Source organism: Hemiscyllium ocellatum, chromosome 35 (assembly GCF_020745735.1).
Source record: "Hemiscyllium ocellatum isolate sHemOce1 chromosome 35, sHemOce1.pat.X.cur, whole genome shotgun sequence".
Classification (NCBI taxonomy): domain Eukaryota; kingdom Metazoa; phylum Chordata; class Chondrichthyes; order Orectolobiformes; family Hemiscylliidae; genus Hemiscyllium; species Hemiscyllium ocellatum.
Window position 1 is genome coordinate 41,502,062 of NC_083435.1, and position 20,007 is coordinate 41,522,068.

Genomic DNA, 20,007 nt, shown 5'->3' on the forward strand with positions numbered 1-20,007 from the left:
ATCTGTCTAGTCCTGTTCAGATTTTATGGGTTTCTCCTAACTGATCCAATCTCTCTTCATACATCAATCTTGTCATCCAGGAATCAGTCTGGAAAGCATGTGTTTCCTCCATAGCTGGAATATCATTCTTCAGGTAACAAGATCAAAAATGCATATAGCTGTGGTCTCACCAAATCTTCATACAACTGCGACAAGACATCCCTGCTCCTTTACTCAAATCCTTTCATTATGAAGGTCAATATACCATTTGCCTTCTTCACCACCTGCTGCACCTGCATACTTATTTTAAATGACTGATGTACAAGAATACCCAGGTCTCATTGCACGTTACCCCTTCCAAATCTGTTATCAGTCAGTAATAAACTGCCCTCCTTTTTTGTTACTGAAATGGATAACTTCATATTTATTCACATTTATAATTCATTATCATATATTTGCACACTCACTTAACTTGTCCAAATCAAAAATGAAATCATCTCTGTATCTTTCTCACAGTTCACCATCCCACTCAGCTTTGTTCATCTGTAAATTTGGAGATATTGCATTTATTTCTATTCTATATTGGGCAGTTACTAGATTCCAGTTAGAACTAAAGAACGTACAAAACTTGTTGTGTGCTGCAACCCAGTACGATGGCTTTATTCTGAAGCTCTGCATACTATAAACCCGAAACAAGTCAAAGTACTTGCTCTGATGAAGAGCCACTGGACTTGAAACATTAACTCTGCTTTCTTCTCACAGATGTTGCCAGACCTGCTCAGTTTCTCCAGCAATTTATGTTTTTGTTAACAAGTCTGCAACTTGACTGATGACTCACAAATGCTCATGTAACTCATCTCTTACAGAAGCACCGTCCCAACAAAATATACATTAACTATAACATTTGAAATCCCTACCCTTTACTTTCAAACTTTTCCTTAAATAAATCATAGAACGTTCATAGTTCCAGATATAACATATATATACAAACAAAGAGCCAAACTAATTACAAGGACAAGGTATATGTTTCCATTAGATACAACAAACAGGTGATGCTATCTAATAAGACAGAACCTATATGGCAGATACCTGTTGCTTTGAGCCACCTATCTTCGTACTTTCGGTGCAGGATTCTCCTTTGGTGTACCGGGAACCTCAAGTGAAGAGGGAAGGACAGATATTTTCTTCTACAGGGGCAATATCCTCATTGACTATGTTGGATTGGTCTGGGATCAGTGTGCTATCTTCATGAAATAAGACAGAGGCCTCTTCTTGAGCCACTGTGGATGATGGGTGGTTCCAACACCTAACAATTGGTCAGCATACCTTCACCATACAATCTCATCCCAGGTCTGAACATCCCAGGATCCGTCTATGCCAGGGCCTGTGGCAAGTACTCACTTGCCAACCATGTTGTACTTCTGGGTCAGTACTTGGTCACCAATGAAAAAAGCACCTCTTGGAGCCTTTCCCTTTGGGACACCTGGGCTCACTGGTTCTTCTTGACAATCTCATGCATTTCATAAGGTAGCAACAGGTTGCATGTGGATCATAACTTCCTCCCAAATAGGTTTTATGTGGAGGAATCTGGGTATTGCCTTGGGGTGTGTTTCAGTACACAGCCAGGAAGTTGTGTACTCAATGAACTAGTAACCCCACCCCCTGTGATGCTTTCAATGAAGTCTCTGACAATTGCACAAATATTTTCACAAGAAAAAGTTGAGGAATGATAGAGCACCAAATTAATGTGTCGAATGCCATAATCAGTAAATTCCTGCACAAGGAACTGAGGACTATTGTCACGAACAAACTGATCAGGATTATTGAATCTGATTAACATGTTATCCAGTTGGTCAGGTTTGCAGAAGTGGATTTCATTACTGTCACTTCTGGCCGCTCAGAATGAGGAACAACTACCACCATCAGTATTTGACCCTCAGAGAGGCTGGTAAAATCAATATTGACACATTACCATGGCATTTTAAGCCATTCCCAGAGGTGTAACGGTGATAATGGGCAGTGTAGCTGATTTTTATGCAAGCTTAGGACAACTAAGGGGCGGCACGGTGGCTCAGTGGTGAGCACTGCTGCCTCACAGCGCCAGGGTCCCAAGTTCGCATTCCAGCCTCAGGCAGCTGTCTTTGTGGAGTTTGCACATTCGCGTGTATGCACCAATTCCATAAAATGATTTCACATGCCACTTGCAAAGCATTCAACCTAACGTTGAAATGCATCATGACATTTGATAGTGAGATGTCAGTCAGGGTTCCATTTCCAAGATTGACCTGTGCGTAGAAGCTTGTGTTATGACTTCAAAAGCATGAAATCTTTGAAAGAATTTTCATAATAATTCACAAGGCCCAGGAAAGACCTTAGTTGGGACACCTTAGTTGGCTGAGGAGCCTCCATTGATTGCCTCCGTTATCACTGGTGCCTTGTGAAGCTCTTTGCTGATGTTGACGTGCCCTAATTATTCAATCGAGTTCTGGAAGAAGTCACTCTTTTCTTTTTTTTAAAATCTTGTAACCAGTGTTCTTGCAGGCATTTTAGGGTCTCCTCCAGACTTCTAAAGTGCTGCTCCTCTGTGGATCCAGTGATCAAGGTATCATCAAGGTAGATTTATATCCTTTTCAGTCCACTTAGGATTTAATCCACAGGCCTCTAAAATTAGGCTGGAGCTGACATGATCTCAAAGAGGAGCCTTTTATAGCAAAACAAATCCTGATGAGTGAGTATAGTCAGCAACTGTTGGGGTTCAGCAGCCACCCATATCTGCAAGATGGCCTGTGAAAGATCCATCTTCGTGAATTTTTGCACCCCTGCTGGGCAACTGAACAGATCTTCAATCAAGGGCAATAGGTATTTAGCTGCACATTGTACCAGTTTTAAATCACAATCAGGTTTGCCAAGTCACTGGTTTGAGATCACTGCTGTCTACCAACCTCATCAGATCTGCCTTTACTTGCAGACAGTTGGGTTCTGGATCAGTGTGAGCCTTCAAACTTTTTGGTGCTCCATCTGTGCCTGGAGGGTGATGCTCATTGGCAGATATCTCAGAGTTTGGTTGTAAAATGTTTCAGGAGCAACTGAAACTGGCCCCCTCATCCCCACCCATGGTTATTTTGATGTTATGTCCATCCAATCTAAGCACAACCCAAAATATATGCATTTCACCTTGGAGGGGCATGGAGTGGCAATATTTCCAGCATCCCCTTTTTTTTGAATGGAGCAAGCATCCCCTTTTTTTTTTAAAACCCCCACACTACCGCCTAACTGTGGTAAAGCATCCCCTTTTTATCTGTCAGCCAGGGGTCCCTGATTGGGGCTGTTAATTTGGTCAAATCAGGAACCCATATTCTAAGAAGTCCACCTGGCTGACCTCAGTACAATCTCTACATCCTTGCTTCTGTGAGGCCAAGGCCACAGGCCGGTGCTTTTTCTTGGAGAGCCTCCGAGACTGTTATAGCTCAGAGTCAGGTTGCTCCAACTCGGGCACTGTTTAACGCACAGGAGATCACCTCTTGCACCTAGAACACCTTGGTAGAATTTTACTCTCTTTTTCCAACAGAAACAATAGACATCCGTCATGTCTATCTGCAATTCCAAGGACTCATCGACACTTGACAGAGAGGGTGAACCCACTGGTTCTGATCGCCTTTCTGGTTGTTCCAATGGGCAGGCCATGTTTTGCTCCTGCACCGTTTGCAAATTTGTGGCTTTCATATGTTCCACGTGGGACCTTCAGACCTACACGAACTTTATACGTCACTGGTTCTGACCTTGGGTAAGAAGCGTGATCAACCTATATGAGGCCATTTCTGTGATTCTTAGACCAAACTTTGTGCCCTGTATCTAACTACCCCTCTCTCTCGCTTGGTGAAGTCCAGTATCTAGTACTGGCATTCCTGATGTCGTTTCACCTTCCCTCTCAGGTCCAGGAAGACCAGACTTAGCCTCGTGCAGAGTCTTCTATTCAGTAGCAACTCTGATGGTGCATGTGGGGTGCTCCTATAATCAAACAGGAACTTGGACAGTTTGATGCAGAGTCATAGAGATGTACAGCATGGAAACAGACCCTTCGATATCTAGTAAGACTGAAGGCAGGCTGTTTCTTCAAGCCTGCCTTCAAAGTTTGGACTGGGCAATTAGATGATGAATGATATCCTTATATATCTGTCCTTATATATTGAATATCATTTGGTTTTAGGAAATATCCAAGTTCCCTGCTGGTAAATGATAGTCCATTATCTGTGACCAATACTTCCAGGAGTTAGTGTATTGAAAACGATGCGCACAGTTTTCTATTATCATCCCTGAATTTGACGAATGGATCCTCTGCACTATCCACTTCTTTGAGTGGGGTCTACAGTGAGTAAAAATATTGAACCCATGAAAGAACCAGATGGACAGATAGTTCTATAACAAAATGGTTGAGGTTCTTGTACAAACCATGTTATAGAAAAATCGAGTTTTAGAAACAATGCTTAAAGTGTTGGATGTAATTACATTACAACAAACACATGTTTAAAAGCTCATGCTTCAGAAGCAGTGCCCCCAACTTGTCAATCGCGTTAGAGTGAATTTGCATTAACAAAACATATTTTGTAGCAAAATGGACTGTACAACAGAGTCCAAGGTTTATCAGGCTATTTCCATGCTCGCAGCAATCTTTTGTCCTTGTTGGCACTCCGGGCACAGCCCTACCAATGCACCTTTGTCTGGATCCAAAACCTGGTCACCAGACATAACCTCTCGCCAACATCTTCATTTTGGAGACCATTAGATGGGCCTGGTGGGAGTTCAGCCAGGATTTGGCAGAAACTTATGCTCAGGGCAATGACTCTTGTTGCCCATAACAATATGCTGTCCTCCACTGTGAGCTGGTCTCTCCGAGTTCAAAAAATGTTCAATTCTAGTTGTATTGGCCCTTTGGTTTCCACCAGTCGCTGCCAGTTGTTTCAGTTTTGAAAGGACTGGATCATTCTGAGTCCAAAGTCTGATATTGTCAGCTGTGACTGGGACCACATCAGGAAGATTTAATATTACGACAGACCCTTCCATTGGGTGTACCACCAGTGGTGTATCTGCTACTGGCAGGCTACTACTCAGCCACCCAGATGATATGAATAGAATCCCTACAGTGTGGAAACAGGCCATTTGATCCAACAAGTCCATACCAACCTTCTGAAGAGTATCCCATCCAGACCCATTCCCCAATCCTATTACTCTATATTTTTCCCATGACGAATGTACCTAACCTACACATCCCTGAAAACTATGGGCAATTTAACATGGCCAATTCACCTAACCTGCACATCTTCAGACTGTGAGGAAACTGAAGCACCTGAAAGAAACCCATGCAGACATGGGGAGAATATGCAAACTCTACACAGATAGTTGCCTGTGGCTGCAATCAAAGCTGAAAATGTGTTGCTGGAAAAGCGCAGCAGGTCAGGCAGCATCCAAAGAGCAGGAGAATCGACGTTTCGGGCATGAGCCCTTCTTCAGGATACTGCCTGACCTGCTGCGCTTTTCCAGCAACACATTTTCAGCTCTGATCTCCAGCATCTGCAGTCCTCACTTTCCCCTGTGGCTGCAATCAAACCCAGGTTCTTGGTGCTGTGAGGCAGTAGTGCTAACTACTGAGCCACCGTTCCACCCTAACTTTGAGTTCTAACTTCTAATTTTCAGCACTTACTATTAGAGCCCACTACTGAATGCAGCCTAAAGCTTTGGGTGGCACTGCCATGTCCTCTTTAGGCAGACTAAGTATGGCTTGTGGTCTGTGATTGTCACAAATTTTCATCCATAAATGCACTGGTGGAACTTTTGACTCCAAATACGACCACCACTGCTTCTTTCTCTTTCTGAGCGTATTTACACTCCGCATTAGTCAAAGTCTTGGATGTAAATGCTATTGGGTGTTTCTCTCCATTAGGCCGCCTACGAGCTAATACCATTCTGATGCCATACGGGAAGGCGTCTCATGTTGATACCAGATCTTTCTTGGGATCATCGTGTCCAATACCTTTGAGAATAACGACTGTTTCTTGTCTGTGCAACGATTTCCAAGGCTGACCCTTTTTTTTGAAAAAGGAGTTGGTGCAAAGGTGCCAGGATGGAGGCCAGTTTACGTATGAACTTTCCATAATAATTGACCAACACAAGAATTGACCTAAACCCCTGTACCGATGTGGGAACTGGGCATCTTTGATCACCCTCATTTTATTTTCTAATGGGTGTAACTTGGCCTTGACGACTCTCTAGCCCAAGTAGGTCATTTGAGGGACCTGGAACACAGTTTTCCCTTGTTAGGCATATGCACCCCCCCCCCGTCTTGGAAAAACACCATCGGAATACACAGCAACTCATATGCTCCATTTGCTTCATTTTCTAAAGATAAAGCCAGATGTCGTGTCTGTTTAAAAACCAGTTGAGCTTCAACTAATAGGTATTTTTGCATGATTACATCATTAATTGCATATTAATGACAGTCTCTAAGCATTCCATTAAGGGTTAAACCAAAGTTACAGGCTTCTGTCAGCTACCTTAACCTAGTCAAAAATCCAATCCGAATTCTCCCGGTTCTCAAATTGCTGAGTAAAAATAATAGCTTCTTAGAATTAGAGGAAACTTGGGGTTTGGGGTCATGATATTCCTTGACAATATCCGTCAATTCTTGAAAGGATTTAGTATCTGGTGCCTCAGGGAAAGTTGGGCTCCTAATAACTAAAGAAAAACTGCAGCCCCACAGGCTTTAAGGAGAATTACTAATTGATTTGTGTCAGCCACAATGTCATTTGCCTCGAAAAAAATAACACATTCTTTCCACATATTGGGCCCAGTTCTTCACAACAGGATTGAACAAGGCATGATGTAAGAAATGCTTACACCAACAGACCGCAGTCAATAATGATATGCGACAATGAAAATCCTCAACACTGAGTATTGAGCCCCACAAGGCTCAATACTCAGCCCCCTACTATACCCCTTATACACACACGACTGTGTGGCCAAATCCCACACTCCATTTACAGGTTTGATGGCAAAGCCACTGTTTTGAGATATGCAGTGCTCAACAACATGGTGTTAAGACAACAATCTCTCCATCAACACCTGCAAAACGAAGGAACTGGCCATTGACTTTAGGAAGCAATGGTGCTGAGGTGGAGATGGTCAACAGCATCAAATTCCTGGGAGTCACAAATACCAATAATCTGTCCTAGTCCACCCATGTTGACAATATGGTCAAGAAAGCACATGTCCATAAAAACTCTTACAAATTTTATAGCTGCACCAGAGAAAGCATTCTTTTTGGGTGCATCACAAGATGATATGGCAAATGTTCCTCCCAAGACTGAAAGAAACAATAGACAGTTGTGAACACAGACCAGTCCATTACGCATATGAGCCTCATCTATACTTCCTGCTACACCAAGAAAGCAATCAACATGATCGAAGACCCTTCCCGCCCAGTAATATTCTCGTCAACCCTCTTCCGTCAGTTTGCGTACACGTATGAACAGATTCAATAACAGCTTCTTCCCTGCTGTTATCAGACTTCTGAATGGACCTCTTTAATGTTAATGTTGATCTCTCTCGTTGAAAGATCACTTTCTTGACAGCCGTACCATTGTATCCTGCACTCTATTCTGTTGCCCTGATGCACTTGTGTAGTACCAAATGCCTGCAAAGCACATAAGCCAACACTTTTCACTGTACCTTAGTACACATGACAGTTATCAATCAAAGCAAATCAACTCAAATGTGACTGTCACAAACAAGTTTCTTCACGATCACACTTTTCTCTCATTGCATTGAAATAACCCGTTACTAAGTCACTCTTTATTTATACATGAATAGTTCTTGACTTCACTTCTGCCTGAGTCCAAGTCAGTTATCAGAGTGGCAATATCTCTGACCCTCCACTTTTATTCAGAGCTCCCTGATTGACTATGTTAACAGTCCCAATCAGGGAACTCATATTCTGGGAGGTCCAGCTGATTGATCTTATTACAATCACTGCAGAATCAAAATTCTTTTTTTTAAATCTTCTCCGTCACAATGGTCAATCTCTCCCACGTTGCCAGTCATTCTGTGCTTGGCAGTTACCTGCCTCCAGCCAGGACTTAAGAACATGTGAACTTTGCTGCAACCCAAAGCTTTATTCGAAAGCTGTGCCTCTCTCTAAGAAGCCGAAACAAGTCTGAACAAGTTTACAACCTGACTGATGATTCACCAGTGCTCACATGATTCACCTCAAAACAGAACATACATCAACTACAGTGCATAACAGTTCCAAGATCAAAATCATTAATCTGTGTTATGAATTGCTGGCGCCAAACACAGACAATGATGGCAGTCACTGGCTACCACTTGGAAATGACCTGTTTATTCCTATTCTTTGTTTTTTGTACTTGTAACCAGTTCTATATCTATGTCAGCACACCACCAACAATCCCATACAGTTTAACTTATCATGATAATCATTTATGTGGGGATCATAATGAAAGCCTTCTGAAAGTTCAATTCAACAAGATCCTCTGCTTCTCCTCATCAACTTGAACGTGTTCTGAGTTTAATATCTTCACAGTTATTGGGGTCCATCAGTAGCTGTGAAAATGGCTCCGCCAAATTCTCCATTGTACAACAGCCAAATTCTCCATTGTACAACACCATTCATGCTGATTGAGGTGATGGAGTGGGAGCAGAGATTGTTAAATATTACCCTCTCATTCATGTTACGAATAATCCTTTTAGCAGCAAACTTACCATCTGAGGAACTCCAAATGTGACAGTGTTACTGGATTCTGAGGAACCTAAAAACAAAAGACAAAACCAATTACCGATATTGAAAATATCAGAATCTGGATCTTTCTCAACAATAGTTCCTCATGAGCTGTGTAAGAGAATGTATACCCTCCACATGTCTGAGATGTAAAATCCAGAATTGTGGTGCACTCTTTCTTGCCATTCTCTGTATCGGGAGACCAAACCAATCAGGAATTCAGCTCAGAGCCCAAATTCACCTTGCTGTTGAAATTACTGAGAAAGTCAAAATGGCATGGGCTTAGGGTGACGGGAGAAAGATTCAAAAGGGACCTAAGGGGCAATTGTTTCACACAATGAGCTGCCAGAGGAAGTGGTGGAGGCTGGTACACTTACAATATTTAAAAGGCATCTGGATGGGTATATGAATAGGAAGGGTTTGGAGGGATATGGGCCAAGTTCTGCCAAATGGGATTAGATTAATTTAGGATATCTGATTAACATGGACAAGTTGGACTGAAGGATTTCTTGCCGTGCTGTCCACCTCTATGACACATTGACTATAAAACCTCAACAACAAATTGCTGGTTGCAGTGACCAATAACAAGGGGATGCAATTTATCTGATGGGACAACAACAGACTCCACAGTGACCATTAGAGCGGGTTTCACACAAACTAACTCAACACTTTAATTCCTTGTGAAAACCCAACATCTCCAGAAACATGTCAGAAATTGCAACGAAAACTCACATTTAAGTGAGAAAATGTTGGAGAGATTTTCTCTGGAAGTGTCTTCCTGTGTTTGATGGAGGGAGGGACAGGCCATCTCCTCAAACGTGACTGAATTACAGCCCCAAACCCAGAAAGCTCCCCCCTCACTGAGGTTGTTTAAAACCCCCTCAGGGACTCAGCTCAACTCATCCAAACCGCTCACAGCCCCGCTCCGAACTACATTACCCATGATGCATGTGGGCATTCCGCATGAGCAACGAGGGACCATTGTACAGAATCGCAGAGAACCGACCCGCAGTGTCTGACGGGAGTTGCAGTTCTGACCCGCGGTGTCTGACAGGAGTTGCAGTTCTGACCCGTGCATCGGCGGTTGGACGCACAGCTTGAGGAGTTCGATTCCGAGCCGGAGCATCTGTCACGTGCGCAGTGCCGCAGTTGGAAGTGCGCCCCTGTAAATGGCGGCCTCTGGCGGCCCCTGGCGGCGGGAGCTAGGATCGCAGTTTCTTTCCCTTCGAGCCCGATCCCCTCAACATTCCATCAGCCCAAATCCTCTCTTTCCTCCTCCTTCCCTCCTCACGAGAATCTCCCGTCAGCTCCTCATTATTATCATCGTCTTCCTTCCCAGAGTATCAGGGATATCACAGATAAGAATCGATGGTGACCTGAGGGGATAAAAAAACTTTCCATGCAGGGAGGACTGAGGATTTCCGCCTGAGAGACTGTTGGAGGCAGGTTCATTGAGATTCAAAAGGGAATTGATCACTTTCAAGAAAAAAAAGGTGGTGGGTCGTGGGAGAAAGCTGGCAAATGGCAAAAGGTGAATTGCTTCTGCAGAAGGCTACGACTGGTCAACTGGAGTTGGCAATGGCCAAGTGGTATTATCACCAGGCAGATGGTGGAGTTTGAATTCAACAGCCTGGAAATAAGAATTTAATGGTGACATAAAACCACTGCCGATTTCAGGGGAAAAAAAATTCTCTGGTTCATTAACATCCCTTAGGGAAGGTCATCGGCCATCCTTACCTGGTGTGGTCTTCATGTAACTCTAGACCCACAGCAATGTGGAACTGCCCCCTGGGCAATTTAGAATGAACAATAAATGCTGGTCCAGACAGTGACACCTACATCCCATGAATGAAACAAATAAAAATCCTCTTTTTTGTGCTGTCTTGATTTACTTTGAAGCACAAGGGAAACATAATGAGGATGAGAAGGGGGATGATGATGACAAGGAGAAGGATGACCTTGGTGAGGAGGGAAAGTGATGGCTTCGAGAGTGGGATGCGGCTGGCAATCTTGCAACAATGGCACTACCATTGACAGGGACACATCTCTTCAACCCATATCTTCTGCAATGTCTTCAGAGTGGAATTCCACAGACCTGTAGAACCCTCTGCCACAGAAAATGACTGAGGCCAAAACATTGAGCGTTTTCAAGAAAGAGTTTGATGTGGTTCTTCAGATGACAAAGAAGAAAGGATCTTGGGAGTAAAAGGGAATAGGGTAATGAATTGGATGATCAGCCATCATCATTTTGACTCTTCCTTCTATTTTTTATGGAAAATGCCATTCCCACACGAAAAATATGTGTCAAACATTTACCAGGAAAACTGAGACAACAGCCGTATTAAGTGAGGTTTATTAAGTTGGGACAATGACAAGTTTAAATCGCCACCTGATCTGCTGCTCAATGTCACCTCCATATCACCGGTCAGTTTCCTAAGCTTCGGGAAAGTCATAGAGTCACAGAGATGTACAGCATGGAAACAGACCCTTCGGTCCAACCTGTCCACACCGACCAGATATCCCAACCCAATCTAGTCCCACCTGCCAGCACCCGGCCCATATCCCTCCAAACTCTTCCTATTCATATACCCATCCAAATGCCTCTTAAATGTTGCAATTGTACCAGCCTCCACCACTTCCTCTGGCAACTCATTCCATACACGTGCCTGAATCAAGGGTGGAAATATCCCCTGTGTTCTGTGAGAAGATCCAGCTGAGAGACTTGTTTACGGGTGGTGCTTTGTGCTAAACTATTTGACTGGAACTGAGTGTTGGATATTGAGTGTGTTTATTGGAAACATTTCCCTTCTGATTTACAGGCTGAGTTTTGTTGATGGCTCATTTCTGAAGATGAGAAGGTGAGGTGTAATTATTTGGGAGATGCAGAGTGTCTGAAGGATTCTTACTGATTGTCTGTTGTTCAGTTCTGTTTGTGTGTGTGTGTGTGAGAAAGTTGGGAGTTGGTTATTATCCTGTGGATTGTGAATGGTCAGTTCAGTCTATGAATTGGAATCTGGACGTTACCTCTCTACTCAAATTCCTCCAAGATCTTCCACAACCCCAATCTCTTTCATCTCCTCAGAAAATAAAAGTGCATTCATGTAGAACCTCATTGACCTTTGTTGTCCCAAAGTGCAGCCAATTATGTTCTTTTCAAATGTAGTCACAGTGGCTCAGCAGTTAGCATTGCTGCCTCACACTGCCAGGAACCTGGTTCAATTCCCACCTTGGGCAACTGTCTGTGTGGAGTTTGCACATTCTCCTCGTGTCTGCATGGGTTTCCTCCCACAGTCCAAAAACATGTAGGTTTCTTTGAAGAGTTGGTGTGGACTTGTTGGGCCAAAGGGCCAGTTTCCACACCTTAGGGAATCTCATCTAATATAGTCACTATTGTAGGAAATGTAGCAGCCAATGAGTGCCCAGGAAGCTCGCACAAACAGCAATGAGGTAATGACCAGAGAATATGATTGTTTTCGTGCTGTTGACTGAGGGCTTAATGGTCACCAGGGATAACACCCCTGTTCTTCAAAATACTGTCAGTGCATCTTTTACATGATATTAGAGCGTGCAGAAGGGGTTTTGGTTTAAGATTCCGTCTGAAAGACAATATCTCTGACAGTGCAGCACTCCCTCACTATAACACTGTAGTGTCAGTCTCTGCTCAAGACCTAGAGTGGGACTTGAACACAAAACCCTCTAAAAAATAAAGATTGTCAATGACCATGGCCCTACATGGCCATCACTCTAGGATCTCTACACTTCTTAAATTTGATCTCTTGAGGTTTTTTTATTCACCTGTGGGACGAAGACATTGCTGACTGGCCTACATTTTATTGCCTGTCCCTAGTTCCCTTGAGAAAGTGGTGGTATGCTGCCTTCTTGAATGGCTGCAGTCCACATATGGTGTGTTGACCCACAGTGCCTGAGAATTCCAGAACGTTAGCCCATTGACAGTGAAGGAACAGCAATACATTTCCAAGTCAGGATGGTGAGTACTTTGGAGATGAGCTTGCAAGTGGGTGCTGTTTTCATGGATCTTCTGCCCTTGTCCTTCACAATGGAAGTGGTTGTGGGTTTGAATGCTGTTGTCTAAGAATCTTTGGTGAATTTCTGCAGTATACACAGTTGCTACTGAGAGTCGGTGGAGGAGGGAGTGGATGCTTGTGGATATAGTGCCGAACAAACGGGCTGCTTTGTGCTGGGTGGTGTCAAGCTGCTTGAGTGTTATTGAAGCTGCATCAATCCAGGCAAGTGTGGAGTATTCCAAGGATGTTGATACTGGGGAATTCAGTGAGTGCAACATCATTGAATGTCAAGGGGCAGTGGTTACATTGACTCTTTTTGAGGATGGTCATTGCCTTTTATTTGTGTGGTTCGAAAGTTACTTGTCATTTGTCAGCCCAAGCCTGGACGTTATCCAGATCTTGTTACATTTGAACATGGACTGCTTCAGTATTTGAGGCCGGATACAACCTTCCTATTGGGTGTAGGACATTGTATAATCATTGGCAAATATCCCCACTTCTGATCTTGTGACAGAGGGAAAGTCATTGGTGAAGCAGCTGAAGATGTTTGGGCCTAGGACACTACCCTGAGGAACTCCTGCGGAGATGTCCTGGAGCTGAAATGACTAATCTCCAACAACCACGACCATCTTCCTGTGTGCCAGGAGGCTCCTCCCTGGGGCGCCCCAGCAAAACTGGAATCAATGGGTATCAGGGAGTGTTGTCCATTGATTCGAGTCATACCTGGCACATAGGAAGATCGTCGTGGTTGTTGGAGGTCAGTCATCTCAGCTCCAGGACATGTCTGCAGGAGTTCCTCATAGTAGTTTCCTAGCCCCAACCATCTTCAGCTGCTTCATCATGACCGCAGCAGGTACTCATGGGACGTGGCCAACATTGTCTATCTCATACGCTGCGGGCAAGGATGCCCTGAGGCTTGGTACATTGGCGAGACCAAGCAGACGCTATGACAATGGATGAATGGACACTGAACAACAATCGCCAGACAGGGGTGTTCCGTCCCAGTTGGGGGACACTTCAGTGGTTAGGGACATTCAGCCTCAGATCTTTAGGTGACCATCCTCCAAGACAGACTTTGGGATATGCAACAGTGCAGAGTGGCTGAGCAGAGGCTGATAGCCAAGTTTGGGACCCATTAGAATGGTCTCAACTGGGAACTTGGGTTCATATCACATGATAGGTGACCCCACTGCACGATACACTCTTTCACACACACACACAAAGCACACATACAGACATGAACTCTTACATACTCTCACACTCACGCAGGCCCTGTGTCATATACATGCTCTTTCTCATACACACCCTCTCACGCTCACGCACACTTCACCAAGCATGCACACACGCAAACACACACTCTGTCACGTGCACTCACACCACACGCACACACTCACACTCTCTCTCTCTCATGCATACACACACACGCACATAAGTCTATGGTGGGGCTGTTTTCCTTGGAGCGTCAGAGGGTGAGGGGTGACTTTATAGAGGTTTATAAAATCATGAGGGGCATGGATAGGATAAATAGACAAATCTCTTCCCTGGAATGGGGGAGTCCGAACTAAAGAGCATAGGTTTGGGTGAGAGGGGAAAGATACAGATTAGATTTCCTACAGTGTGGAAATAGGCCCTTTGGCCCAACAAGTCCACACCGACTCTCAGAAGAGTAACCCACCCAGACCCATTCCCTCTGACTAATGCACCTAACACTATGGGCAATTTAGCATAGCCAATTCACCTGACCTGCATATCTCTGGAGAGCGCAACTTTTTCACGCAAAGGTGATGTGTGAATGGAATGAGCTGCCAGTGGAAGTGGTGGGTGTTAGTACAATTGCAACACTTAAAAGGCATCTGGATGGATCTATGAATAGGAAGGGTTTGGAGGGAAATAGGCCAGGTGGCACTAGATTGGGTTGGGATATCTGGTCGGCATGGACGAGTTGGACCAAAGAGTCAGTTTCGTGCTGTACATCTCTCTGACTCTATGACTCGCCCGCCTTGGTCACTCAGATACTCCTATAGCACTGACCTTCATGTCATTGGATGCGGCTTTTGCCAGCAGAACACAGGCAAATGGGAGAGAGTGTCCTCCAGACACAGTGCAGAGAGTGAGGGAGGGTGTCTTGGCTAAGTTGGCTCTTATTGTCAGTGTCACCACTAGGCCGACATGTCGACAAAAAATAATAAAGCATTAGAAAAATTATTCAAGGTTCTTCTTAAAGAATGAAACAAATCTTGGAAGAATGTAAGGTGAATATCATACTGTTATTATATAGATGGGCTGAGGAAACTCAGGGCAGTAGAGACTTACCCCCACGTGTTCTCTGCTTCGTTCTGATTGGTTTACTTACCAAGGTACACATTGGGGATGAGATGGTGAAGGGGTCATGAAGACAAACAGCTTGCAAAATGGTGGGAAAGGGAGAGGGAGCTTTCCAAAAGGATGGGAAAGGGAGATGGTGGTTTGTAAAAGGTTAGAGAAAGAAGAGGGAGGCTGTAAATGTATCAGAAGGTGAGAAGTAGGCTGCAAAAGGATGTGGAAGGGAGATGGTGGCTTGTAAAAGGTTGCAGAAAGAAGAGGGAGGCTGTAAATGTTTCAGAAAGTGAGAGGTAGGCTGCAAAAGGATGGAAGAAGGAAATGAAAGCTGCAAACAGATTAGACAGGGAGAGGGAAGCTTGTAAAAGGATGTGATAGGGAGGCTGAAAGTGTGGGCTACAGAAAAGTGAAATAGGTGCTGCAAGGCCAGGAAGAGAGAGGGGATCTGCAAAGGTGGAAAAGGGAGAGGGTGGCAACAGTGGGAGGCAGTGGGGAGCTGCAAGGGCACGGAAGAGAAAGGGAAACTGCAGAAATACCATCCAACAATGTAGACGGCCTTGCACCCTGAGCACTGGTTCAAGAAGGTGGTTCACCACTATACTTTCCAGGGCAATTAATGAATAATTAACACTGGCCAAGCCAGTACTACCCACAGCCCATAAAGTGTTGTGTATTTTATATTATTGACTGTATGATGAAAATACAGATAGCTGGAACTCCTGCAGGTATCCTGATTTTGTTCAAGCTAACAAAATCGAAGCAGATATAATTGTCCCAACACTCTTGAGTACAAAAGGGGGCAAAAGCATTTAACCTTCTGAGGAGTCTGGGACATCCAGAGAAGTCAGGTTCCAAAACCTATGAAGAAATTGTTTGAATGCTATGAAACCATTTTTCAGCAAAACCATCAATGATTGCTGAAAGGTTCAGATTATGGTGAAACTACCTCCCCGTTCATAGCAATTTTCAAGAAGTTAGTGGAATTTTGTGAAGTCAGAGACAATTTAATCGATGTTATCGGAAACAGACTGGTGTTTACTACTAAGATATGAAGCAATCCAGAAGAGATGACCAATATAAAGGAAAATAAACTTAAAGGTAGCAATAGAAATTGCAGCCAAGAATCTCAATTGCTCAGCTCGAACATGAGAATTCACAAAATGGCGCTGAGAGACTTGCACCAGCACAAACTCAAAATTGCCATCAGTGTGGAAAAACAGTGATATGGCAGCAAATTGCTGGTATTAAGAAGCTTTACGCAGGAAACTGGGGCAAAAAAGGCCCATTGAATTAGTGTGTTTGAGGAAGAAACATGAACAACATTCAATAAAAGTACAGAAACTGAAGAGTAGGAAGAAAATCCACACAGTACAAAAAGGGCATGAGAAAGGCCTAGGCATTTAAACTGAAGAGGAGCTATTACTAAGCATACTGGCTGTCATTGGCAACACCAATCAATACTGGCTCTTTCCCTTACAAAATGGTAAAATCAAACTGCAATATCAAAGGAAAGTGGTGTCTTGATGGCTTCACATTTTAAAAAAAATTATATAATTTTTGGAATAATTGAGAAACAACTAGAATAAGTGAAAGTCAGGCCCAAAATAATAAAGGAATACAAGTAAGCAAAATGGGTTCGGGGAAGTACAGTCAACGTAAGGAAAGTTAGTTTATTGTTACATAAGCATAACACTTTTCTTTAGCAAAGAGAGTTACTCAGAAGCTTAAAAGAAGTCATGGCAGAGAGCTCACAGACATGATATGCTCCTGCTGTGCTATGTGGCAAAATATGGAAGTGTCCTTGGTGAACCTGTGTGCAAGATGTGCGAACCACATTTCGGAGCTGGAGCGGTGGGTGAATTCATAGTGGAACATCAGTGAAGCTGAGAAAGTCATGGGTAGCATGTCCACTAATGTGGTCACAACACAGGTGCAGATTGAACATGCAATAAGGGCATGGGTCACCAAGAGGCAGAGTAGAGTCATAGAGATGTCCAGCACGGAAACATACCCTTTGGTCCAACCCTTCCATGCCGACCAGTTATCCCAACCCAATCTAGTCCCACTTGCCAGCACCCAAAGGCAGGTTGTGCAAAATCTTCTGTGATTATCCCCCTTTCTAACAGATTATACTGTTTTGAATATTGTTGGGGTAGATCACTGTATAGGTGAGCAACAGTGGCAGCCATTTTCATGTCACCATGTCTCCTGCAGAAGAGGAGAGAATAAGGAAAGGCAGGGTTATAGTAGTGGACTCATTCATAAAGGAAACAGACAGACGTTTCTTTGGCCTCAAAACAGACTCCAGGATGGTATGGTTGCCTCCCTGATACCAGGATCAGCCATGTCACTGAACATATGAAGGGCATTCTGAAGGGGGAGTGCAAAGAGATAAAGATTGTGACACGTATTGGTGCCAACCACATAGGTAGGAAAAGGGATGGGGTCCTGGACTTGGAAGATTAAAGAACAGGACTGAAAAGCTAGTAATCTGTGGATTACAACCAGTGCCACTTGCAAGTGAGCATAGGTATAGGAGGTTAGTCCAGATGAATTTGCAGCTAGAATGATGGTGCAGGATGAAGCGCTTTAGATTTCTGGGATATTGGGGCCATTTTTGGGGGCAGTGGGACCTGTATAAGATGAGAGGGATGCATCTGAACTGAAATGGGACCAGCGTCCTTGCAGATAGGTTTGTTAGTTTCGTTAGGGAGGGTTTAAACTAAATTGGCAGGGGGATGAGAATGTTCAGCGGGGGAATAGAAATTAGAAATGAGAAATGACAGCAAGTGAGTCAGTAAGGCAGAGATATTACAGGTCAGTAAAGGCACAAGGGAGCATGGCAAGGTTAAATGGCATTAATTTTAATGCAAGAAATCTGACAAACAAGCCAGATGATTTGCAGGAACAAATTAAAACATGGAGTCATGATGTCATTGCTGTCACTGAGACATGGTTAAGAAAGTGTTTTTGGTTGGAATGGACTGGGAGAAGATACTGTCAAGTAAATATGCCTCAGAATAATGGGATGCATTCAAGAAGGAAAAACAGGGAGTGTACAGGGCCAAGACTTACCAGGAGAGAGAAATGATGGGACCATCAAATCTGTGAACCCGGGATATCAAAGGATAGACATAATTGAATTACGAGAAAAATGGAAGCTTATGGAAGATACCAAGGGTTCAAAACAGCAGGTGATCAGAGGTGCAAAAGGGAACTTAAAATTTAAAATAATGGAAGTGAAATGTTTAAAGAAAACTTTAAAAGATATTTTAATCAGTGTATCTCTTTTAAGCGTAGCTGAATTGCTACGGAGATTATAGGGACAGGGAAAGGTGAGGCCATGCAGGCATTTCTAAACAAGGAAAATTTTAAAGTCGAGGTATTGTTTGACCAGGAGGCAATGTAGATGAATGAGCACAGAGCTGTTTGGGAAACAGGTCTCAGTCACAGTCAAAAACAGAGTTTTGGAGGAGCTCAGGTTCACAATGTGAGATGTGGCAGCAGCCAGAGAAGCACTGGAATAGTCGAATCAAGAGGCTTCAAGGATAATAATGGTTTCCTTATTGCTGTTTTGGACGCTGTATATTTTGACCCGGTGTCAAACACATCCCAGACTGATGTTATCAGTTTGAAACTCTTTGAGGGTGAAAGATGCTATTCCCACACTAGAATTCTCTGTCAAACATTTACCAGGGAAACTGAGACAGCAGCTGCAATAAGTGAGGTTTTATTCAGATGAGACAGTGACAAGTTTAAATCCCCACCTGATCTGCTGCTCAAAGTCACCTCCATTTCCCCGGTCAGTTTCCCAAGTTTCAGGAAACTCATGTTGCTCCAGAAATATTTGGATTGACTGTGAGACGTCAATCAGAGAGCCCACCCACTCTGCCCATTGTCTCCTCTTCCTCTTCCAGAGCTGGTTCACTTCCTATAGGGACTGAAAACCAAGTGAGGAGATGGTGAGTGAAGGAGCAGCTTTTATACAAATTGTATCCCATAATATCCACACCAATCTTCAGGCAGTCTGACTATCCTGTGGGTAATCAGGGGTGGAAATGTCCCTTATGCTGTGTGAGAAGATCCAGCTGAGAGAGCTGTTTACTCGGTGCTTTGTGCTGAACTAGCCCAGCAGGTCAGGCACCATCCAAGGAGCAGGAAAATCAACGTTTCGGGCAAAAGCCCTTCATCAGGAATAAAGGCAGGGTGCCTGTAGAGTGGAGAGATAAATGAGAGGGGGGTGGGAGTGGGGAGAAAGTAGCATAGAGTACAGTAGTTGAGTGGGGGAGGGGATGAAGGTGATAGGTCGGAGAGGAGGGTGGAGTTGTTAGGTGGAAAAGAGGATAGACAGGTAGGACAGGTCATGAGGGCGGTGCTGAGCTGGAAGGTTGGAGCTGGGGTGAGGTGGGGGAAGGGTAAATGAGGAAACTGGTGAAATCCATATTGATGCCCTGGGGTTGAAGTGTTCCGAGGTGGAAGATGAGGCGTTCTTCCTCCAGGTGTCGGGTGGTGAGGGAGCGGTGGCAGAGGAGGCCCAGGAGCTCCATGTCCTCAGCAGAGTGGGAGGGGGAGTTGAAATGTTGGGCCACAGGACAGTGGAGTTGATTGGTGTGGGTGTCCCGGAGATGGTCCCTAAAGTGCTCTACTAGGAGGCATCCAGTCTCCCCAGTGTAGAGGAGACCGCATCAGGAACAACGGATACAATAAATGATATTAGTGGATGTGCAGGTAAAACTTTGATGGATATGGAAGACGCCTTTGGGATCGCAACCACACCAATCAACCCCACCGCCCTGTGGCCCAACATTTCAACTCCCCCTCCCACTCTGCTGAGAACATGCAGGTCCTGGGCCTCCTCCATTGGCGTTCCCTCATCACCCGATGCCTGGAGGGAGA

The 20,007-nt window shown here is 44.2% G+C and overlaps 1 protein-coding gene across 1 annotated transcript in view; it reads left to right on the forward strand.

The window, feature by feature from the left end:
* Nucleotides 1–20,007, forward strand: part of LOC132832798 (zinc finger protein 658B-like) — an 85,683-nt gene that overhangs the window by 58,173 nt on the left and 7,503 nt on the right. The window lies entirely within an intron of this gene.